The 26,771-nt window shown below is 36.5% G+C and overlaps 1 long non-coding RNA gene and 1 pseudogene across 2 annotated transcripts in view; one reads left to right on the top strand and one right to left on the bottom strand.

The window, feature by feature from the left end:
* Positions 1-14,580, bottom strand: part of LOC309620804 — a 102,178-nt gene extending 87,598 nt beyond the window's left edge. Inside the window, exon 1 of the long non-coding RNA XR_014239648.1 lies at positions 5,537-14,580. This is a non-coding gene — a long non-coding RNA (uncharacterized lncRNA). The remainder of the gene's footprint in view (positions 1-5,536) is intronic.
* LOC309620687 (large ribosomal subunit protein uL16 pseudogene) overlaps positions 1-26,771 on the top strand; it is a 577,085-nt pseudogene that overhangs the window by 324,186 nt on the left and 226,128 nt on the right. The gene's annotated exons all lie outside the window — the stretch shown is intronic.

The following is a 26,771-nucleotide window of genomic DNA, read 5'->3' on the forward strand; positions in this document are numbered from 1 at the left end:
AATGAGGGACAACAAGGGTGTGGCTGAAAGCCTCTGGAGTATGTAAGTAGAGAATTGATAGAATAGAAGCTGTCAGAGTCTCACTTATATTCTCAGAGACCTTCCCTTTGATTCTCTCCCTTCCCTGAACCCTCCAAATCCTTGAATATGGATGACCTTGCCTCCCTCCAGGTCCACACCTACCACAACTGCCAAGGCTGCCAGATCTCCAGCTTGGCAGTTCCATTATCTGGGAAGCCCAAAACATCAGTGGGTAGTGACTGCCAGCAGAAAGGACATTGCTGCGACAAGACAAAAGGCACACCAACCCTATTTCTCTCTTCTCTCCACCTTCATCTCTGGCAGTTTTTACCTCCATGGCTCACAGGTATAAGGAATCAGGGGCCAGAAGTGAAAGGGGCTACTTTTTGAGACGAGTGTTATTCATTCTAGGGATCAGGAAAGACCCTTCCTACTCTTATCAAGAGGAGAGCAGAAGCAATGGAGTAGAACCTGCCCTTTTCACATTTTATATTGGGAGAAAGAAGAATCTCTTGGTTTAGATTCTTGGTTCTGTTTTGTGTGCTGGGCTACTTCACCAGCCTCACAAAACGGGACTTCCTAGTGCCTGCCACAGAGAGAGTGATCTTACTAAAACATACTCTGATCACATCACTCCATGCTTGAGGCACTTCAGTGGCTCTCCACTACTCACAGAATCAAGGTCACACTTCCCAGCATGTCCTACAAGGATTCATCTCCTCCCTCTTGCCCTTTACACTCTGTATTTGCACAACACTAAATCTTGTTCCTTGAAGATGCCATGATCTCTCACACCACTGGGCACTCAAATATACAATGCCCTCTGCATAGAAAGCCCCCATTCAAGTCATTTGACCATGTTCCAAGCTTGATCCTTGTTGCCACTATCTTGGTCCTTGCAGCCACCATCACTCATCAAGACTACCAAAACTGCTTCCTAATACTGATCTTGTCTTGACTCTAGCAAATCAACCCATTCAATCCAATCTTCACAAAATGGCCAGAGCGATAATTTTAAAATGCAAATCTGATCATATCATTCACCTATGTTAAACTTGGCAATAGCTCCTCTTTACTCATATGTCAAAGTCTCTGTCCCTTCACAAGGTACATAAAGGCCTTTTGTGATCTGGCTCTTGCATATATCTCCAGTCTCATCTCTCACCACTCCCCTCTACACGCCCCTTCATACTCTATTCTACATCACACCAATCTAGTCTCTGCTATTTAAATACATCATAACTGATGAACATAGATGCAAAAATCCTCAACAAAATACGAGCAAACAGAATCCAACAGCACATTAAAAGGATCATACACCATGATCAAGTGGGGTTTATCCCAGGAATGCAAAGATTCTTCAATATATGCAAATCAATCAATGTGATAAACCATATTAACAAACTGAAGGAGAAAAACCATATGATCATCTCAATAGATGAAAAAAAGCTTTTGACAAAATTCAACACCCATTTATGATAAAAACCTTCCAGAAAGTAGGCATACAGGGAACATACCTCAACATAATAAAGGCCATATATGACAAACCCACAGCCAACATCGTTCCCAATGGTGAAAAACTGAAACCATTTCCACTAAGATCACGAATAAGTCAAAGTTGCCCACTCTCACCACTATTATTCAACATAGTTTTGGAAGTTTTACCCACAGCAATCAGACAAGAGAAAGAAATAAAAGGAATCCAATTCGGAAAAGGAGAAGTAAAACTGTCACTGTTTGCAGATGACATGATATTATACATAGGGATTCCTAAAGATGTTACCAGAACACAACTAGAGCTAATCAATGAATTTGGTAAAGTAGCAGGATACAAAATTAATGCACAGAAATCTCTTGCAATCCTATACACTAATGATGAAAAATCTGAAAGAGAGATTAAGGAAACACTCCCATTTACCACTGCAACAAAAAGAATAAAATACCTAGGAAAAAACCTACCTAAGGAGACAAAAGACCTGTATGCAGAAAACTATAAGACACTGATGAAAGAAATTAAAGATGATACAGATAGATGGAGAGATAAACCATGTTCTTGGATTGCAAGAATCAATATTGTGAAAATGACTCTACTACCCAAAGCAATCTACAGATTCAATGCAATCCCTATCAAACTACCAATGGCATTTTTCACAGAGCTAGAACAAAAAATTTCACAATTTGTATGGAAACACAAAAGACCCCAAATAGCAAAAGCAATCTTGAGAAAGAAAAACAGAGCTGGAGGAATCAGGCTCCCTGACTTCAGACTATACTACAAAGCTACAGTAATCAAGATAGAATGATACTGGCAAAAAAAAAAAAAAAAAAAAAAATAGATAGACCAATGGAACAGGATAGAAAGCCCAGATATAAACCCATGCACATTTGGTCACCTTGTCTTTGATAAAGGAGGCAAGAATATACAATGGAGAAAAGTCAGCCACTTCAATAAGTGGTGCTGGGAAAACTGGACAGCTACATGTAAAAGAATGAAATTAGAACAGTCCCTAACACCATACACAAAAATAAACTCAAAATGGATTAAAGACCTAAATGTAAGGCCAGTCACTATCCAACTCTTAGAGGAAAACATAGGCAGAACACTCTATGACATAAATCACAGCAAGATCCTTTTTGACCCACCTCCTAGAGAAAAATGAAATAAAAACAAAAATAAACAAATGGAAACTAATGAAACTTAAAAGCTTTTGCACAGCAAAGGAAACCATGAACAAGATGAAAAAACAAGCTTCAGAATGGGAGAAAACATTTGTGAAAGAAGCAACTGACAAAGGATTAATCTCCAAAATATACAAGCAGCTGAATATCAAAAAAACAAACAGCCCAATCCAAAAATGGGCAGAAGACCTAAATAGACATTTCTCTAAAGAAGGTATACAGATTGCCAACAAATACATGAAAGGATGCTCAACATCAGTAAACATTAGAGAAATGCAAATCAAAACTACAACAAGGTATCACCTCACACTGGTCAAAATAGCCATCATTTAAAAATCTACAAACAATAAATTCTGGAGAAGTTGTGGAGAAAAGGGAACCCTCTTGCACTGTTGGTGGGAATGTAAATCAATAAAGCCACTATGCAGAACAGTATGGAGGTTCCTTAAAAAACTAAAAACAGACCTACCATACGACCCAGAAATCCCACTACTGGGCATATACCCTGAGAAAAACCATAATTCAAAAAGAGTCATGGAACACAATGTTCATTGCAGTACTATTTACAATAGCCAGAACATGGAAGCAAACTAAGTGTCCATCAACAGATGAATGGATAAAGAAGATGTGGCACATATAAACAATGGAATATTACTCAGCTATAAGAAGAAACAAAATTAAGATATTTGTAGTAAGGTGGATGGACGTAGAGTCTGTCATACAGAGTGAAGTAAGTCAGAAAGAGAAAAACAAGTACTGTATGCTAAAACATATATATGGAATCTAAAACAGAAAGTGGTTCTGAAGAACCTAGGGGCAGGACAGGAATAAAGACACAGATGTAGAGAATGGACTTGAGGACATGGGGAGGGGGAAGGGTAACCTGGGACAAAGTGAGAGAGTGGCATGGGCATATATACACTACCAAATGTAAAGTCGATATCTAGTGGGAAGCAGCCACATAGCACAAGGAGATCAACTTGATGCTTTGTGACCACCTACAGGAGTGGGATAGGAAGGGTGCAAGGGAGATGCAAGAGGGAGGGGATATGGGGATATATGTATACTTATAGCTGACTCACTTTGTTATACAGCAGAAGCTAGCACACCATTGTAAAACAATTATACTCCAATAAAGATGTTTTTAAAAATCTTTTAAAAATATATAAATAGCAAAGGAAATCATAAACAAGATGAAAAGACAACCTTCAGAATGGGAGAAAATATTTGCAAATGAAGCAACTGACAAAGGACTAATCTCCAAAATTTACAAGCAGCTCATGCAGCTCAATATCAAAACAACAAACAACCCAATCCAAAAATGGGCAGAAGACCTAAATAGACATTTCCCCGAAGAAGATATACAGATTGCCAACAAACACATTAAAGAATGCTCAACATCATTAATCATTAGAGAAATGCAAATCAAAACTGTAATGTGATATCATCTCTCACCAGTCAGAATGGCCATCATCAAAAAATCTACAAATAATGAATGCTGGCGAGGGTGTGGAGAAAAGGGAACCCTCTTGCACTGTTGGTGGGAATGTAAATTGATAAAGCCACTATGCAGAACAGTATGGAGGTTCCTTAAAAAACTAAAAACAGAACTACCATATGACCCAGAAATCCCACTACTGGGCATTTACCCTGAGAAAACCATAATTCAAACAGAGTCATGGAACACAATGCTCATTGCAGCTCTATTTACAACAGCCAGGACATGGAAGCAACCTACATGTCCATCAACAGATGAATGGATAAAGAAGATGTGGCACATATATACAATGAAATATTACTCAGCCATAGAAAGGAACGAAATTGAGTTATCTGTAGTGAGGTGGATGGACCTAGAGTCTGTCGTACAGAGTGAAGTAGGTCAGAAAGAGAAAAACAAATACCATATGGTAACACATATATATGGAATCTAAAAAAAAAAAAGTGGTCATGAAGAACCTAGGCACAAGACGGGAATAAAGATGCAGACCTACTAGAGAATGGACTTGAGGACATGGGGTGGTGGAAGGGTAAGCTGGGACAAAGTGAGAGAGTGGTAGTGTATATATGGACATATATACACTACCAAATGTAAAATAGATAGCTAGTGGCAAGCAGCCACATAGCACAGGGAGATCAGCTCGGTGCTTTGTGACCACCTAGAGGTGTGGGATAGGGAGGGTGGGAGGGAGGGAGACGCAAGAGGGAAGAGATATGGGGACATATGTATATGTATAACTGATTCACTTTGTTATAAAACAGAAACTAACACACTATTGTAAAGCAATTATACTCTAATAAAAATGTAAATATATATAAATAAATATAAATAAATAAATAATACATCATAAAGGGAGGCCAGCAAGACGGTGGAGAAGAACATGAGCTCGCCCCTTCTTTCGAAAACACGAAAATCACAGCTTGCTTCTGAACAATAATCGACAAAAAAATGCTGGAACCTACCAAAAATGATACCCCAAAGGCAAAGGCAAAGAGGAAGCCACAACACGACGATAGGAGGGGCAAATTCATGAGAAAATAAAATCCCATGCTCACTAGGTGGGTGACCACAAACTGGAAAATAATTATACCACAGAAGTTCTCTCACAGGAGTGGAAGTTCTGAGCCCCATGTTAGGCTTCCCATCCTGGGCGTCTGACAATGGGAGGAGGAGCCCCCAGAGAATCTGGCTTTGAAGGCCAGTGGGGTTTGAGGACAGGAATTCCACAGGATTGGGGGAAAGAGAAATTCCACCCTTGGAGGGCACACAGAAGGCCTTCTGCGCAACAGGACCCAGGGAAAAAAACAGTGGTCTCATAAGAGACTCAGCCAGACCTACCTGCTAGTATTAGAGGGTTTCCTGCAGAGGTGGGGGGTGGCTGTGGCTCACTGCAGGGACATAGACACTGGTAGCAGCAGTTCTAGTTAGTACTCATTGGTGTGAGCCCTGCTGGAGGCTGCCATTCCCTCCCCAAGAACTAGCCCCACCCAATAGCCTATAGGCTCCAGTGCTGGGAAGACTCAGGCCAAACAACAAACAGGGCAGGAACACAGCCCCACCCATCAGCAGGCAGGCTGCTTAAAGACTTCCTGAGTTTGGCCCTGCCCACCAGAGGGACAGGACCCAGCTCCACCCACCAGAGGGCAGAAACCAGTCCCTCCCACCAGGAAACCTGCACAAGCCTCTTAGACAGCCTCATCCACTAGAGGGCAGACAGCAGAAGCAAGAAGAACAACAATCCTGCACCCTACGGAATGGAAACAACACTCACAGAAAGTTAGACAAAATGAAATGGCAGAGGAATATGTCCCAGGTGAAGGAACAAGATAGAACTCCAGAATAACAACTAAGTGAAGTGGAGATAGGCAGTTTACTGGAAAAATAATTTAGAGCAATGATAGTGAAGATGATCCAAGATCTCGGAAAATGAATGGAGGCACAGATTGAGAAGATACAAGACATATTTAACAAAGAACTAGAAGAACTAAAAAACAAACAGAGATGAATAATACAATAACTGAAATGAAAAATACACTAGAAGGAATCAATAGCAGAGTAACTGAGGCAGAAGAATGGATAAGTGAGCTGTAAGACACAATGCTGGAAATCACTGCCGTGGAAAAGAATAAAGAAAAAAGAATGAAAAGAGATGAAGACAGTCTAAGAGACCTCTGAGACATCAAATGCACCAACATTCACATTATACAGGTCCCAGAAGAAGAGAGAGAGAAAGGACCTGAGAAAATATTTGAAGAGATAATAGCTGTAAACTTCCCTAACTTGGGAAAGGAAACAGTCACCCAAATCCAGGAAATGCAGAGAGTCTCAGGGAGGATAAACCCAAGGAGGAACATGCCAAGACACATAGTAATCAAATTGACAAAAATTAAAGACAAAGAAAAAATATTAAAAGCAACAAGGGAAAAGGAGCAAATAACATACAGCAGAACTCCCATAAGGTTATCAGCAGAAACTCTTCCGGCCAGAACAGAGTGGCACAATATATTTAAAGTGATTGAAAGGAAGAATCTACAACCAAGAATGCTCTACCCAGTGAGGCTTTCATTCAGATTAGACAAAGAAACCAAAAGCTTTACAGACAAGCAAAAGTTAAGAGAATTCAGCACCACCAGACCAGCTTTGAAACAAATGCTAAAGGAACTTCTCTAAGTGGAAAAGAAAAGGCTACTACTAGAAACAAGAATATTACAAATGGAAAAGCTATCAGGTAAAGGCAAGAAATCATCTGCACACAAATATGATATCAAAACCAGCAATCGTAAGAAGAGGAGAGCACAAATGCAGGATATTGGACATGCATTTGAAATTAAAAGATGAGCAACTTAAAACGATCTTGCTTATATATAGACGGCTATATCAAAACCTCATGGTAACCACAAAACAAAAATCTACAATAGATATGCACAAAAAGGAAAAAGGAATCTAAATTCAACATTAAACTTAGTCATCAAATCACAAGAGAAGAGAACAAAAAAGGAAGGGAAGAAAAAATACCTACAAAAACAAGTCCAAAACAATTAAGAAAATGGCAATAGGAACATACATATTGATAATTACCTTATGTAAATGGATTATATGTTCCAACCAAAAGACACAGACTGGCTGAATATATGCAAAAACAAGGCCTGTATATATACTGTCTACAAGAGGCCCATTTCAGATTTAGGGACACATACAGACTAAAAGTGAGGGGATGGGAAAAGGTATTCCATGTAAATGGAAATCAAAAGAAAGCTGGAGTAGCAATACTCACATGAGACAAAATACACTACAAAATAAAGACTGTTACAGGAGACAAAGAAGGACACTACATAATGATCAAGAGATCAATCCAAGAAGAAGATATAACAATTGGAAATATCTATGCACCCAACATAGGAGTACCCCAAAATATAAGGCAAATACTAACAGCCATAAAAGGAGAAATCAACAGTAACACATTAATAGTGGGGGACTTTAACACTCAATTTCATCAATGGACAGGTCATCTAGACAGAAGATCAATAAGGAAAGCCAGGCCTTAAATGACACATTAGTCCAGATAGACTTAATTGATATTCTTAGAGCATTCCATCCAAAACATTCTTCTCAAGTCCACATGAAATATTCTACAGGATTGATCACATGCTGGGCCACAAAGCAAACCTTAGTAAATTTAAGAAAATTCAAATCATACCAAGCATTTTTTCTGAAAACAGGACTATGAGATTAGAAATCAACTACAAGAAAAAAACTATAAAAAACACAAATACAGGCAGGCTAAACAATATGCTATTAAACAACCAATGGATCACTGAAGAAATCAAAGAGAAAATCAAAAAATACCTAGAAACAAATGAAAATGAAAGCACAATGATCCAAAACCTATGGGATGCAGCAAAAGCAGTTCTAAGAGGGAAGTTTATAGCAATAAATCTTACCTCAGGAAACAATAAGAATCACAAATAAACTATCTAACTTTAAACCTAAAGTAACTAGAGAAAGAAGAACAAACAAAACCCAAAGTTAGCAGCAGGAAAGAAATCATACAGATCAGAGCAGAAATAAATGAGATAGAGACAAAGAAAACAGTAGAAAAGATCAATGAAACTAAAAGCTGATTCTTTGAAAAGATAAACAAAATTGACAAACCTTTAGCCAGACTCATCAAGAAAAAAAGGGAGAGGGCTCAAATCAATAAAATTAGAAATGAAAAAGGAGAAGTTACAACTGACACCACAGAAAGACAAAGGATCATAAGAGACTACTACAAACAATTCTATGCCAATAAAATGAACAACCTGGAAGAAATGGACAAATCCTTAGAAAGGTACAGTCTCCCAAGACTGAACCAAGAAGAAATAGAAAATATGAACAGACCAATCACAAGTACTGAAATCGAAACTGTGATTTTAAAACTCCCAACGAAAAAAGTCCAGGACCAGATAGCTTCACAGTTGAATTCTATCAAACACTTAGGGAAGAGTGAACACCTATCCATCTTAAACTATTCCAAAAACTTGCAAAGGAAGGAATACTCCCAAACTCATTCTATGAGGCCACCATCACCCTGATAACAAAGCCAGAAAAAGATCCCACAAAAAAGAAAATACAGGCCAATATCACTGATGAACATAGACACAAAAATCCTCAACAAAATACTAGCAAACCAAATCCAACAATACATTGAAAGGATCATACACATTGATCAAGTGGGATTTATCCCAGGGATGTAAGGATTTTTCAATATTTGCAAATCATTCAGTGTGATACACCATATCAAAAAATTGAAAAATAAAAGCTATATGATCATCTCAATAGATTCAGAAAAAGCTATTGACAACACTCAACACACATTTATGATAAAAAAACTCTCCAGCAAGTGGACATAGAGGGAACCTCAACATAATAAACACCATATATGACAAACCTACAGCTACCATCATACTCAACGTTGAAAAGCTGAAAGAATTCCATCAAAGATCAGGAACAAAGCAAGGATGTCCACTCTCACCACTTTTATTCAACATACTTTTGGAAGTCATAGCCACAGCAATCAGAGAAGAAAAAGAAATAAAAGGAATCCAAACTGGAAAAGAAGAAGTAAAACTGTCACTCCTTGCAGATGACATGATATTATACAAAGAAAATCCTAAGGATGTTACCAGAAAGCTACTAGAGCTATCAATGAATTTGGTAAAGTTGCAGAATACAAAATTAATTCACACGGACTTCCCTGGTGATGCAGTCGTTAAGAATCTGCCTGCCAATGCAGGGAACATGGGTTTGATCCCTGGTCCAGGGAAGATCCTGCATGCTGCAGAGCAACTAAGCCCACATGCCACAACTACTGAGCCCATGGACTGTAACTATTGAAGCCCGCATGCTCTAGGGCCCACGTGCCACAGCTACTGAGCCCACGTGCTGCAATTACTGAATCCTATGCACCTAGAGCCCATGCTCCACAACAGGAGAAGCCACTGCAATGAGAAGCTCATGAACCACAACAAAGAGTAACCCCTGCTTGCCATAACTAGAGAATGCCCACACGCAGCACTGAAGACCGAATGCAGTCAAAAATAAACAATAAAAAAATTAATACACAGAAATCTGTTGCATTTCTATACACTAACAGCAAAAGATCAGAAAGAGAAATTAAAGAAACAATCACATTTACCATCACATCAAAAAGAATAAAATACCTAGGAGTGAACTTACCTAAGACCTGTACTCCAAAAACTATACGACACTGTACTCCAAAAACTATAAGACCTGTACTCCAAAAACTATAAGACACTGATGAAAGAAACTGAAGATGACACAAACAGATGGAGAGATATACCATGTTCTTGGATTGGAAGAATCAGTGTTGTGAAAATGACTATACTACCCAAAGCAATCCACAGATTCAATGCAAATTACCAAGGGAATTAGAATTAGAACAAAAAATCTTAAAATTTGTATGGAGACACAAAACACCAAAAGCAATCTTGAGAAAGAAAAATGGAGCTGAAGGAATCAGGCTCCCTGGCTTCAGACTATACTAGAAAGCTAGAGTCATCAAAACAGTATGATACTGGCACAAAAATAGAAATATAGATCAAAGGAACAGGGTAGAAAGCCCAGAAATAAACCCACGCACCTATGCTCAATTAGTCTGTGACAAAGGAGGCAAGACTATACCATGGAGGAAAGACAGTCTCTTCAATAAATGGTGCTGGCAAAACTGAACAACTGCATGTAAAAAATGAAATTAGAACATTCTTTAACACCATACACAAAAATAAACTCAAAATGGATTAAAAACCTAAATATAAGACCAGATACTATAAAACGCTTAGAGGAAAACATAGGCAGAACACTCTTTGACATAAATCACAGCAATATCTTCTTCAATCTGTCTCCTAGAGTAATGGAAATAAAAACAAAAATAAATAAATGGGACCTAATTGAACTCAAAAGCTTTTGCAGAGCAAAGGAAACCATAAACAAAACAAAAAGACAACCCACAGAATGGAAGAAAATATTTGCAAACAATGCGACCGACAAGGGATTAGTCTCCAAAATTTACAAACAGCTCATGTGGCTCCATATCGAAAAAAAACAAAGCAACCCAATCCAAAAATGGGAAGAAGACTTAAATAGACATTTCTCCAAAGAAGCGATACAGTTGGCCATGACACACCTGAAAAGATGCTCAACATTGGTAACTATTAGATAAATGCATATCAAAACTACAACGAGATATCACCTCACACCAGTCAGAATGGCCATCATCAAAAAAAATCTACAAACAATAAATGCTTGAGAGGGTGTGGAGAAAAGGGAACCCTCCTACACTGTTGGTGGGAAAGTAAATTGGTACAGTCACTATGGAGAACAGCATGGAGATTCCTTTAAAAACTTAAAATAGAGCTACCATATGATCCTGCAATTCCACTCCTGTGCATATATCTGGAGAAAAACGTGGTTCAAAAGTATATATGCACACCAATGTTCATTGCAGTGTGGTTTACAATAGCCAAGACATAGAAGAAACATAAATGTCCATCAACAGATGAATGGATAAAGAAGATGTGGTACATATATACAATGGAATATTACTCAGCCATTAAAAAGAATGAAATAATACTATTTGCAGCAACATGGATGGACTTGGAAATTATCGTACTAAGTGAAAAAAGTCAGACAAAGACAAATATCATATGATATAGCTTATATACAGAATCTTAAAAAATGATACAAATGAACTTGTTTACAAAACAGAAGCAGAGGGCTTGCCTGGTGGTGCAGTGGTTGAGAATCTGCCTGCCAATGCAGGGGACACGGGTTCGAGCCCTGGTCTGGGAAGATCCCACATGCCGCAGAGCAACTAGGCCCATGAGCCACAATTACTGAGCCTGCGTGGCTGGAGCCTGTGCTCCGCAACAAGAGAGGCCACGATAATGAGAGGCCTGTGCACCGTGATGAAGAGTGGCCCCCACTTGCCGCAACTAGAGAAAGCCCTCGCACAGAAACGAAGACCCAACACAGCCATAAATAAATAGATTTAAAAAAAAAAAAACCAGAAGCAGACTCACAGACTTGGAGTACGAACTTATAGTTACTGGGGGAAGGGTGTGGGGGAGGGACAGATTGGGAGTTTGGTATTGACATGTACACACTGCTATATTTAAAATAGATAGCCAAAAAGGACCTACTGTATAGTATGGGGAACTCTGCTCAGTATTCTGTAATAACCTAAATGGGAAAAGAATTTGTAAAAGAATATATATATGTATATGTATAACTGAATTACTTTGCTGTACACCTGAAACTGACACAACATTGTTAATCAACTATACTCCAATACAAAAAAAAAAATTTAAAAAGAAATAAAAAATAAAGACATAAAAAATAAACCTACTTGTGGCAATGATGTGGAAAAAAACAAGAATTCTCATGTCCTGCTTGAGTGAGAATAAAGTGACAGAATCATATTGAATGGCATTTTGTGATATTAAAATGCATGTACATTTTGATTAACTCTATTTATAGAAATGTATCTTATGGATATACTTGGAAATACATATAAAATGTGTGTACAAAATTATTTACTGCATCATCACTAGCAGTACATAAAGACCAAACACAAATAATAACAATGTTTTTTTTAATATCTTTTTTCTGTCTTTATTTTTTTTTCTTTTAACATCTTTATTGGAGTATAATTGTTTTACAATGTTGTGTTAGTTGCTGCTGTATAACAAAGTGCATCAGCTATATGTATACATATATCCCCATATCCTCTCCCTCTTGCATATCCCTCTCACCCTCCCTAACCCACCCTCCTAGGTGGTCACAAAGCATCGAGTTGATCTCCCTCTGCTATGCAGTTGCTTCCCACTAGCTATCTATTTTACATTTGGTAGTGTGTATATGACAATGCTACTGTCTCACTTCGTCCCAGCTTACACTTCCCCCTCCCCATGTCCTCAAGTCCATTCTCTACATCTGCGTCTTTGTTCCTGTCCTGGCCCTAGGTTCTTCAGAACCTTTTTTTTTTTTAATCCATATATATGTGTTAGTATACAGTATTTGTTTTTCTCCTTCTGACTTACTTCACCCTGTATGACAGACTCTAGGTCCATCCACCTCACTACAAATAACTCAATTTCGTTCCTTTCTATGGCTGAGTAATATTCCATTGTATATATGTGCCACATCTTCTTTATCCATTCATCTGTTGGTGGACACTTAGGTTGCTTCCATGTCCTGGTATTGTAAATAGTGTTGCAATGAACACTGTGGTGCATGCCTCTTTTTGAATTATGGCTTTCTCAGGGTATATGCCCAGGAGTGGGATTGCTAGGCCATATGGTAGTTCTATTTGTTGCTTTTTAAGGAGCCTCCATACTGTTCTCCATAGTGGCTGTATCTTTATTTTTATTTTTTTAATCTTTAAAAAAATTTTTTTATATTGAAAAGAAGAAAAGAAAAATAAATGAAATTTGAAGATCAGGGAGGACTTCCTCCTATAAAAAGAGGTAATACTCAAGCTAGGTCTTAAAGAATAAGCAGAAGTTCCTTAAGCAGAGAAAGGCGATAAGAGTGTCCGTTGCAAGTATTGGAGAGTCTATGTCATAGTATCACAGGCACTGTATCATGGAGGTCCCTGAATGACATCCTGAGGTTTTAAGCTTTATCTCACAACAATTAGCAGTCCTGAGGGATTGCAGGCAGATAAACAGCACGATTAAATTTGTGGATTAAGATTATAAGGGAGTAAGACTGAAGTTGTAGATACCAGTTAAGAGGCTTTTGTAATAGTCCAAGAAAGAGGTGATAGTGATCTTAACTAAGACAGTGGGAGTGGGGATAGAGAGAACTTGACAGATTGGAAAACATTCTGATAGCTTGGTAATGGACCTTTGTGAGGAGAGATGAAGAGATCAAGGGTGATTCTATCTGGAAGAAGAGATGGGTAATATAACCAGAGAGACTAAAATTCTAAGAGAGAATCAGAAAGAAATGTTAGAAATAAAAAACACTCTAACACAAATGAAGAAAGTCTTTTATGGCCTCACTAGTAGAGTGGATACAATTTAAAAAGGATCAGTGAGCTTGAAGATATGTCATTAGAAACTTACAAAATTGGAAATCAAGAGAAAAACACAGAAAACATGTAACAGAATATACAAGGACTGTGTACAGCTACTTAAGGTGTAACATATATATAATGGTGACATCAGAAGGAGAAGAGAAAAAGGTATAGAAGAAGTATTTGAAGCAATAATGACTAATAATTTTCCCCAAATTAATGACAGACTTCAAATCACAGATCTAGGAACTTCAGTGAACACCAAGCAGGACAAATGCCAAAAATTCTATACCTAAGCATATCATGTTTAACTGAAGAAAATCAAAGATAAAGAGAAAATCCAGGAAAAGAAAACAAAAGAGGGGAAGGGAACACCTTACCTAAAGGGGAACAAGGATAATAATTACATTGGACTTCTCTTCAGAAACTATGCAAACAAGAATAAAGTGAAGTCTCTCTCCAACATTATCCAGTGTAGTATTGGAAGCCCTACCTAGAGCAATTAGGGAATAAAAGAAAGAAAAGGCATCCAAATTGCAAAGGAAAAAGTAAAATTGTCACTACTTGCAGACAACATGGTATTATATATAGAAAACCCTAAAGACTTCACCAAAACACTGTAAGAACTAAGTCACAGGATATAAAATCAATATACAAAAATATATTCCATTTCTATGCACTAATAACAAACTATCAGTAAGAGGAATCAAGAAAATATCCCATTTACAATCACATCAAAAGAATAAAATACCTAGGAATAAATTTAACCATGAATGTGAAAGACCTGTACACCAGAACTATAAGATATTGATGAAAGAAATTGAAGAAGACATTAATAAATGGAAGGCTATTTTGTGGTCATGGATTGGAAGAATTCATATTGTTAAAATGTCCATACTACCCAAAGCAATCCACATATTCAATGCAATCTCTATCAAAATGCCAATGGCATTTTTCACAGGACTAGAACAAATAATCCTAAATTTTGTATGAAACAAAAAGGACCCCAAATAGCCAAAACCATCTTGAGAAAAATGAACAAAGCTGGAGGCATCACATTCTCTGGTTTCAAACTATATTATGGTGCTGTAGTAATCAAAAGAGTGTGGTACTAGCAAAAACAAACAAACAAACAAAAACCAGACACATAGATAACTGCAACAGAATAGAGAGCCCAGAAATAAACCCATGCATATATGTCAATTAATTTATGACAAAGGAACCAAGAATATACAATGGGGAAAGAACAATCTCTCCAATAAATGGTGCTGGGAAAACTAGGTGGGCACAAGCAAAGAATGAACCTGAACCAGTATCTTACACATTGACAAAAACTAACTCAAAATGGATTGCAGACTTGAACATAAGACCTGAAAACATAACTTCTACAAAAAAAATAGGTGGTAAACTCCTTGACATTGGTCTTGATGATCAGTTTTTGAATTTGGCACTAAGAGCAAAGGCAACAAAAGCAAAAAAAAAAAAACAAGCGGAAATGCATCAACCAAAAAGCTTCTGCACAGCAAAGAAAACCATCAATAAAATGAAAAGGCAACCTACCAGAAAGAAGGAAATATTAGCAAAGCACATATATGATTAAGGGTTAATATCCAAAATATATAAAGAACTCATACAACTCAATAGTAAATACACAATTTGATTTAAAAATGAACAGAGGATTTGAATAGACGTTTTTCCAAACACAGACATACAGATGACCAATACATACATGAAAAGATGCTCAACATCACTAATCATCAGGAAAGTGTGAATCAAACCACAATGAGGTATCACCTCACAACTGTCAGAATGGCTATTATAAAGAAGGCAACAAATAACAAGTATTTGCAAGGATGTGAAGAAAAGAGAACCTTGTACACTGTTGGTGAAAATGTAAATTGGTGCAGCCACTATGCAAAATATTATAGAGGTTCTCAAAAATTAAAAATAAAACTACCATATGATCGAGCAATTCCACTTCTCTATATTTACCTTAAGGTAACAAAAACATTAACTCAAAAAAAAAATGCAACCCTATGTTCTTTGCAGCATTATTTACAATAGCCAAGATATGGAAACAATCTGAGTGTCTGTCAATGGATGAATGTGGGCATTTATGACAAGCCCACAGCTAACATCATACTCAATGGTGAAAAGCTGAAAGCATTTCCTCTAACATCATGAACAAGACAAAGATGCCCACACTTGCCACTTTTATTCAACATAGTTTTGGAAGTCCTAGCCATAGCAATCACACAAGAAAAGGAAATACAAGGAATCCAAACTGGAAAGAAATAAGTAAAACTGTCATTGTTTGCAGATAACATAATACTATACATAGAAATCCTAAAAATGGCATGAAAAATCTACTAGAACTCATCATGGAATTTGGTAATGTTTCAGGATACAAAATTAACATGCAAAAATCTCTTGCATTTCTATGCACTAACAATGAACTATCAGAAATACAAATCAAGAAAACAAACCCATTTACAATCACACCAAAAAGAATGACATGCCTATGAATAAATCTAACTAAGGAATTGACTTATACTCAGAAAACTATAAGACATTAATGAAAGAAATTGAAGACAACTCAGACAATTGGAAAGATATACCGTACTCATAGATTGGAAGACTTAATCTTGTTAACATTACCATACTACCCAAGGCAATCTACAGATTGAGTGCAATCCCTATCAAAATACCACAGGCATTTTTTACAGAACTGCAACAAATAATTCTAAAATGTGTATGGAAACAAAAGATCCTGAATAGCCAAAACAATCTTGAAAAAGAAGAACAAGGCTTGAGGTATCATGATCCCTGATTTCAAACTATACTACAAAGCCACAGTAATCAAAACAGTATGGTACTGGCAGAGAAACAGACACATAGATCAATGGAGCAAAATAGAGAACCCAGAAAGGAACCCACACTTATATGGCCAATTAATCTATGACAAAGGAAGCAAGACTGTAAGAGAGAGAAACATCTTCTTCAATAAATGGTTATGGGAAAACTGGGCAGTTACATGCAAAAAAATCAAACTGAACTACTCTCTCATACCATATGGAAAAGTAAACTCAAATGGATTAAAGACTTAAAGGTAAGACCTGAAAACTCCTAGAAGAAAACAGGAAATAAGCTGTTTCACATAGTATTAGCAATATCTTTTGGATATGTCTCCTCAGGCAAGGGAAAAAAAGGCAAAAATTAAAAAATGGGACTACATCAAACTAAAAATCTTTTGCACAATGAAGGAAAGTATTAACAAATGAAAAGGCTGCCTACTAAATGGGAGAAGATATTTGCAAACAATATATCTGATAAGGGGTTAATATCCAAAATATACAAGGAACTCATACAACTCAACATCAAAAAAATAAATAAATAAATAACCTGATTTAAAACTGGTAGAGGACTTGAGTAGATGTTTTTCCAAAGAATACATATAGATTGCCAACAGGAACATGAAAAGATGCTCAACATCACTAATCATCGGGGAAATGCAAATCAAAATCACGATGAGGTATCACCTTACATCTGTCAGAATGGCTATCATCAAAAAGATAATAATAATTTTTGTTGAGGATATGGAGAAAAGGGAACCTCTTGCACTGTTGGTGGAATTGTAAATTGGTGCAGCCACTATGGAAAACAGTATGGAGGTTCCTCAAAAAATTAAAAATAGAACTGCTATATGATCCAGCAATTTCACTTCTGGGTATTCACTCAAATAAAACAAAAACACTAATCCTAAAAGATATATGCACTCCAAAGTTAACTACAGCAATATTTACAATAAGCAAGATATGGAAGCAACCTAAGCATACATCGATAATCAAATGAATAAAGAAGCTGATATATATATGTGTGTATATATATATATATATATATATATATATATATATATACACACATATATATATCACTCAGCCATAAGGAAAATGAAATCTTGCCATTTGCAACAGCATGGATGGATCTAGAGGGTATTATGCTAAGTGAAATAATTAGTCTTTCTCAAAGAGAAAAAGACAAATACCATACGATCTCAACTTACATCTGGAATCTAAAAAACAAAACAAACAGAGAAACAAAATGAAAACAGAGTCATGGATACAGAGAACAAACATGTGGCTGCCAGAGGGGAAGGGGATGGATGTGGGTGAAATAAGTGAAGGGTATTAAGAGGTATCAACCTCCAGTTATATAATAAATAAGTCACGGGGATATAATATACAGCATAAGGAATATGGTCAATCATATTGTAATAACTTTGTATGGGGACAGATGGTTACTAGACTTATCATGGTGACCATTTCATAATGTGTGTACAAATGTCAAATCATTAGGCAGTACAACTGAAACTAACATAATATTGTATGTCAACTATATTTCAATTTAAAATTAACAAACTAAAAATAAATAAATCTATATGTATATACATATATATACATATAAGGTTTACTGTGTTCTGGAATAAAGTTATAGAATGTAGTGCAGGGTGTGAGGGGTGGGGATTCGATAGTGGTAATTATAAGAAATAATTTCCTAGGTTGTAAACATATCCTCTAAAAAATGACAAGTAAAGTAATATGGTTTCTGTGAGTCACTTTGGACTAAAAATAAAAAGTTTTATCACAAAAAAAACAGAAAGCGGAAATACAGTGGAAGACAAAAATAGAAACAAAGAACAAGGACAACAAGTAGAAAACAGTGATAAATATGGTAGATATTAATCCAACTATATCAATAATCTCTTTGTCAAGAGTCTAAACACACCAATTAAAAGACAAAGATTGGGCTTCCCTGGTGGCGCAGTGGTTGAGAATCTGCCTGCCGATGCAGGGGACGCGGGTTCGGGCCCTGGTCTGGGAGGATCCCACGTGCCGCGGAGCAACTGGGCCCGTGAGCCACAATTGCTGAGCCTGCGCGTCTGGAGCCTGTGCTCCGCAACAGGAGAGGCCGTGACGGCGAGAGGCCCGCGCACCGCGATGAAGAGTGGCCCCCGCTTGCCACAGCTAGAGAAAGCCCTCGCACAGAAACGAAGACCCAACACAGCCATACATACATACATACATAAAAAGAATGTAAGCAGACAAGAATAGCATTAAAAAAATAAAAAATAATAAAAAAAAAAATAAATAAAATAAAAGACAAAGATTGTCAGAGAGGATCAAAAAATAAGACTCAATTGCATATTGTCTAAAATAGATGCACTTTAAACATAAAGACATATATAGATTAAATGTGAAGGGATGGGAAAAGCTATACCATACTAACACTAATCAAAAGAAAGCTGATGTGGTTATATTAATTTCAGACAAAGCAGACTTCAGAACAAAGCAAATTATCAGGGATAAAGAGGGGCATTACATAATGATAAAAAGTCAGTTCTCCACGAAGACATAATAATCCTTAATGTGCATGCACTAACAACAGGGCATCAAAATATATAAGGTAAACACTGATAGAACTGCAAGGAGAAATAGATGAATCCACAATTATAGTTGGGGACTCCAATGCTCCTCTATCAGAAATGGACAGATCTAACAGGCCAAAAATCAGTAAGGACATGATTGAACTCAACAGCAACCAATCAACTGACATCTATCGAATACTTCAACCTAAGGTGAGGAAAAAGAGCTAGTAGAAAGGAAGAGGTTGAAGATAGAGAACTATGTGTATCGAGGAGGGGAGTGGTGGTGATTGATCACAAAAATGTCTGAGGAGGCAGGATAGAATGGGATCCAGAGGTAGGGTAGAGGGTTACACTCTGAGCAGGAAAAGCTATACCTCCTCCACTGAGACAGAAGGAAAGGAGGAGATAATGGGTCCAGGTAAAATTGAGATTATAGGTAGTGAAAGAGGAAGTCAAGGGAGGTCCTGCCTGATATCTTCATGTTCACAGTCAAGTAGGGGACAAAGTTAACTTACACGAATGAGAAAAGAGAGGGTAGAATAGAGGGATTAAGAAGAAAACTGGAAATATAAAATAGCCACTAAGAAATTCAAGAATGAGCTACCTAAGTACATACAGAGGGTCACCAAGCAGCTCAGTTGAAAGTCTAACTGAGAATGGAAAATCATAAATTTGTATTGGCTTCAAACTGCATAGTGTATGTGTGTGTGTGTACCTGTGCATGAGTTGAGTGAATGTTTTCCAACAGCCTGAGTGTTGAGCAGAAAAATGGCGGAAACTTGGACTTACCCTAGGTTGCAGCTCTACAGGGCAAGTGTGGCAGCAGGAGTAGGAAGCATGATGAGAATGAATGAAGTAAGGCTCCCAAGCTTAAGATGGAGTCCTAGGGAACACCAAAATGTAAAGGGTAAACAGAAGAAGGGGAACATGCAAAGGTAAATGAGAAGGAGCCAGAAACCAGTGGTGTCACAAAAGAAATATTCTTGAAAACTTCAGCATTTGGAGAGCTTTCTGAGATCATGTCGTCCAAACCCTTAACTGTGGCAGATGAGGAAAGTGAGGCCCCAAGAGGGGAAGAGGCTTGCCCAAGGATCATAGTAAGCTAGAGGAGGAACTAGGACTGAAATTCAGGTATTTTAACTCTGTCCCATTTACTCTATGGCACTTGGGTATCTTTCCTTCTTTTATTTTAGAAGTAATATATGTTTTGTGTAGATAATTTGGAAAACTCAAAAAAGAATAAAAAATAAAATTTAATTTCTTTATAATCTTACCACTGACTGTAAACATGTTGGCATATGTTAGCTTTAAAACAAGTTGAAAAATTCTTTGACATTTGTCACATCAAGAGGTGGAATCTAGTTCCCCTCCTCTAGAACATAGGCTAGCTTTAGTGACTTTCTTCTAACAGCATGAGATGAATATGATGCTGCATGACTCCTGCCTCCAGGTCATAAAGTCAATATAGCTTCCTCTCAGATCTCTTTCCCTCAGGACACTTGTTCTTGGAACCCAGTCGTCATGCTATGATGAAACCCAGGCCACATGGAGAAGCCACATGTAAGTGTTCCAGCTGAAAGCCCCAGCTGAGTTCAGAGCCAGCAACTAGCATCAACTGCCAGACATGTGAATGAGGAAGCCTCCGAGATTTCTCCAGCTCCAGCCACTGTCCGACTGCAACTGTATGAGAGACTCTGAGAAAGAACCAAGTAACTGGACCCAGTCAATCCTCAGAGTCTTGAGAGATGATAATAGTCATTTTACATCACTAAGTTTGTAATGCAGTGTTAAATAACCAATATAGCAAATATCCTTCTAGTCTTTTGTATGCATATACATTTTTTAACATCTTTATTGGATTATAATTGCTTTACAATGGTGTGTTAGTTTCTGCTTTATAACAAAGTGAATCAGCTATACATATACATTTTAATTACAATATTGAAATTACAAAGTATATACTATTTCCTATCCTACTTTTCTCACCTTGCATTTTTCATGAGCATTTTACAGCAACATTAAAATTTGTTTAGAAAGATCATGATAGTAGGCACATAATATTCAGCTATATAGATATTTCAAATATATTTAACCAGTCTTTACTGTTAGACATTTATATTAATTTCTAATTTTTCACTATCATAGATAAAGCTGCAGTGAACATTCGTGCATCTACACCTTTTTTAAAGCATGTTTACTTTGTCATTTGAATGACAAAAGCATCATAGTTTAACTGAAGTAATTTACATAAAATACAAAAGATCCAAAAGTTAAATTTGTATATTCTTCCACTCCCTCTCCAGAGCCATCTACCTAACCGCTGTTGAAAATCTGGTGTGAATCCTTACACACTTTATCCTTCACATATACAAACATATAAACACATAGTATATTTTCTTTCACAAAAATGTTGTTACTATAGCCTTCTCTTTTACTTAGCAATGTATCATGGGCAGCTTTCCAAGTCAATATTCCTTATTCCTTTCAATGATTTCATAGTAGTCCATAGTATAGTTAGACCATAATTTATATAACTAGTTCCCTATCAGTGGACATTCAGGTTGTTGCTATTACATATAATATTGCAGTAAACACCTTTGTACAGTTACCTATACATACTGGCACTTTAATTTCTGACAGTTAAATTATCATAAGTGAGATTTCCAGGTCAAGGGGTGTGTGAACTTTTCAGTTTTAATAAATACATGTAGAGGACCTCCCATTAAATATGACAGATTAAATACATGTTTATCATCTCTTCTAAAACTGCAATAAAATGAAAGAGAATGGACTTTTTTTAACATTTTTATTGGAGTATAATTGCTTTATAATAGTGTGTTAGTTTCTGCTTTATAGCAAAGTGAATCAGTTATAGATATACATATATCCCCATATCTCTTCCCTCTTGTGTCTCCCTCCCTCCCACTCTCCCTATCCCACCCTTCTAGCTGGTCACAAAGCACCGAGCTGATCTCCCTGTGGACTTTTTAAGGAGTATAAACTCACAAAGACAAAGAGAACAGAAATGAAGACAGCAACAGGCAAGATATGCCAACACATTTTTGGAAGATGCAAAGCAGATTCGGGTTAGCACAACTGAAAGAGCTGAAGAGCAAGTGCCTCCAGGTGGCAGATGCAAAATGAGAAGCAACACAATTCATGCAGCAGAATGTCTGCGAAGCTCAGAAATTGGAGACACCAATGACCAAAAATGTCAGAGGTGTGGCAAAAGGCTGAAAACAGAGGGTTTAGTTGCTTGTGTGTGAGAAGTAGGGTTAGACCACTCTTAGATCCCTTCCTTCATCCTGCTCAGCCAGGAAAATACCTTTTCCCTACTCTGGCAGAAGACTGGAAGTTTATTCAATCCACGGAAGCCTCAGAGCCAGATACCCCAGGTAGAGTGAAAGATGGGGAAAGGGTGTCATACTGAAAATAGCGGCACTAAATGAAAGTCTACAATAAGATTCTTTTCCCTACAACCACCGCCCCCCTCAAATACCTTGGTTCCAAGGACACCAGCAATCAGGTATATATTTTTCAGGCAGGAAATTGAAGAATTCATCTCTGAAGAAATTGAAACTGCTCTCAGAGAAAAGACTTACAGATAATGTCATTTTGGGGTCCCCAGTGAACTAGCCATTCTCGCTGAATCATCTTAGAGTGAAGATCACCAGTTGACAAGCCCTGCCCCTAAAGGAAAGTCTCCTATATGAAAGATAAAGAACAAAACAAATAAATCAAATGAAACAGTGAAATAAAGGACAGAGCAGAAGAAAACTTTTTTATTATACCCGGAAATAAGATATTATAACCATGAAATAAAAACAAGATGCTATAAAAAATAAACACTTAGAAAACCAAAGAGAAGTTATACAAATATACTAATTTTCTTATAATACATTTACAGTTTACTTTTTACACATATATCTCAAATTCTATGAATTTTTTTCTATATGGTACAAGGTGAGGATCTGAATCTATTTCTTCACAAATTGATTGCTGTCCCAATATCATTTATTGAATAATTCATACATATAGACCTTTGTTCACACTGATTATTTCCTTAGGATAAAAACATAAGTGGAACTACTGGCTTTAAGGGCAAGAACAATTTTAAAGCTTTTAAAATATACTATCAAATTGCCCTCCAGAAAAATTATACCAATTTTAATTCCATGAGCAGAGTATAAGTGTGTATTTCCTATATGCATACCAACAGTGAATATTGTTATCTTCACCAATTTTATGAGCCAACAATGGTATTCTTTTGTTTAATATTTTTTCTCTTAATTATTTTTGTTTTTTTCTTCCAGTTTGATTAAGATATAAATGATATACAGTACCATATAAGGTGTACAGCATAATGATTTGATTTACATACATCATGAAATGATTATCACAAGTTTAGTGAATATTGATCATCTCATATAGATAAATTTAAAAATAGAAAAAAATATATATATTTCCCTGTGATGAGAACTCTTAGGATTTAGTCTCTTAACCACATTCTCATATAACATAAAGCAGTGTTAATTGTATTTATCATGTTGTACATTATATTCCTACTACTCATTTATCTTATAACTGGAAATTTGTATCTTTTGACTGCCTTCATCCAATTCCCCTCCTCCCACCCCCAGCCTCTGGTAACCACAAATCTGATCTCTTTTTCTATGAGCTTGTTTGTTTGTTTTTGAGGGATAATTGACCTACAACACTGTTAGTTCTTGTTACACAACATAGTGATTTGATATTTCTATACATTTCAAAAAATGACACCACAATAATTCTAGTTACGATATGTCACCATAAGAAGTATTACGTAGTTATTGACTATATTCCCGACACTGTACATTTCATACCCATGACATTTATTTTGCAACTGGAAGTTTGTACCTCTTAATCTCCCTCACCTATTTCTTTCCTCCCCTCACCCTCCTCTACTCTGGCAACCACATATTTGTTCTCTATATCTATAATTCTGTTTCTGTTCTGTTATGTTTGTTTATCTGTTTCGTTTTTTAGACTCCACATATAATTGGAATCATACAGTATCTGTCTTTCTCTGTCTGATTTATTTCACTTAGCATAATACCCTCTAGGTCCAACCATGTTGTCACAAATGACAAGAATTCATTCTTTTTTATGGCTGAGTAAAATTCCATTGTGTGTGTGTGTATATATATACACACACCACAACTTCTTTATCCATTAGACCATATATGGACACTTAGGTTGCTTCCATCTTAGCTATTGTAAATTTTTGCTTCAATGAACTTTGGAGTGTATATATCTTTTCTAACTAGTGTTTTTGTTTTCTTAGTGTAAATAACCAGGAATGAAATTCCTTGATCATATGGTAGTTCTATTTTTAATTTTTTAAGGAATATCCATACTGTTTTCCATAAGGGCTGTACCAATTTACAATCCCACCAACAGTGCAAGAGGGTTCCCTTTTCTCTACAACCTCGCCAAAACTGTTGTTTGTTGTCTTTTTGATAATAGCCATTTTACACGTGTGAGGCAATATCTCATTGTGGTTTTAATTCTCATTTCCCAGAGAATTAGTGATTTTGAGCATCTTTTCATGTGCCTGTTGGCCATCTGTATAGCCTCATTTAAAAATTTTCTGTTCAGATCCTCCACCCATTTTCACATTGGGTTATTTGGGGGTTTTTTTGATGTTGAGTTGTATGAGTTCTTTGTATACTTCGGATATTAACCCCTTATTGAGTGTATCATTTGCAAGTATCCTCCCCGATTGAGTAGGCAGCTTTTTCGGGGGGGTTTTGGTAGTTTCCTTTGCTGTGCAAAAGATTTTTAGTTTAATGTAGTCCTGTTTGTTTATTTTCACTTTTGTTTCCCTTGCCTGAGGAGACATGTCCAAAAAAATATTACTAAGACCAATGTCAAAGTGATTATTGCCTACATTTTCTTCCAGATATTTTATGGTTTTATATCTTACATTTAAGTCTTTAATACACTTTGAATTAATTTTTGTGCATTTTGTGAGACAATGGTCCAGTTTGATTCTTTTAAATGTAGCTGTCCAGTTTTCTCAAAACCATTTATTGAAGAAGCTTTTTTTTCCCCATTGTATATTCTTGCCTCTTTTGTTGTAGATTAATTGGCTGTATAAGTGTGGGTTCCTTTCTGGACTCTCTATTCTGTTCCATCGAGCTATGTGTCTGTTTGGGGTTTTTTTTTTGCCAGTACCATACTGTTTTGATTATTGTAGCTTTGTAGTATAGTTTGAAATTAGGACGTGTGATACCTCAAGCTTTGATCTTCTTTCTCAAGATTATTTTGGCTATTTGGGGTCCTTTGTGTTTCCATAGAAATTTTAGAATTATTTGTCCTAGTTCTGTAAAAAATGCCAGTGGTATTTTGATAAGGATTGCATTGAATCTGTAGATGGCCTTGGGTAGTATGGTCATTTTAACAATATTAATTCTTCCGACCCATGAAAATGATACTTCTTTCCATCTTTTTATGTCATTTTCAATTTCTTTCATTAGAGTCTTATAGTTTTTCAAGTACAGATTTTTACCTTCTTATTTAGATTTATTCTTAGGTATTTTATTCTTTGTGATGCATTTGTAAATGTGATTGATTTCTTAATTTCTCTTTCTAATAGTTCGTTTTTGGTGTGTAGAAATCCACAGATTTTGTGTATTAATTTTGTATCCTGGAAATTTACTGATTTATTGATGAGTTCTAGTAGTTTTTGGAGCCATCTTAGGATTTTCTATATAGTATCATGTCATCTGCAAACAGTGACAGTTTTACTTATTTCATTACCGTTGGAATTCCTTTTATTTATTTTTCTCATCTGATTGATCTGAATAAGACTTCCAATACTATGTTGAATAAAAGTGGCAAAAGTGGACATCCTTGTCTTGTTCCTGATCTTAGAGGGAATGCTTGCAGCTTTTAACTGTTGAGTATGATGTTAACTGTGGACTTGTCATATATGGACTGTATTATGTTGAGGTATGTTCCCACTTATCCCACTTTGTTGAGAGTATTTATCATAAATGGAGGTCAAATGTGGTCAAAAGCTTTTTCTTCATCTATTGAAATGATCTTATGATTTTTGTTCTTCAATTAGTTAATGTGGTTTATTACACTGATTGCTTTGTGAATATTGAATTATATTTGCATCCCCAGGGTTGCAAGTGGGGTTCCACTTGATCATGGTATATGATCCTTTTAATGTATTGTTGAATTTAGTTTGCTAATATTTTGTTGAGGATTTTTGCATCTATGATCATCAGTGATATTGTTGGCCTATAATTTTCTTTTTTGTGATATCTTTGTCTGGTTTTGGTATCAGAGTGATGCTGGCCTCGTTAGAATGGGTTCAGAAGCATTTCATCCTCTGCAATTTTTTAGAATAGTTTGAGAAGGATAGGTGTTAATTCTTCTCTAAAAGTTTGGTAGAATTCTCTGAAGCCATCTGGTCTTGGACTTTTGTTTGTTGGTAGTTTTTTTTTATTACCAATTCAATTTCACTACTTGTAATAAGTCTGTTTATAATTTCTATTTCTTTGTGGTTCAGTCTTGGG

This window comes from Balaenoptera borealis, assembly GCF_965194805.1.
Source record: "Balaenoptera borealis genome assembly, chromosome: X".
NCBI lineage: Eukaryota > Metazoa > Chordata > Mammalia > Artiodactyla > Balaenopteridae > Balaenoptera > Balaenoptera borealis.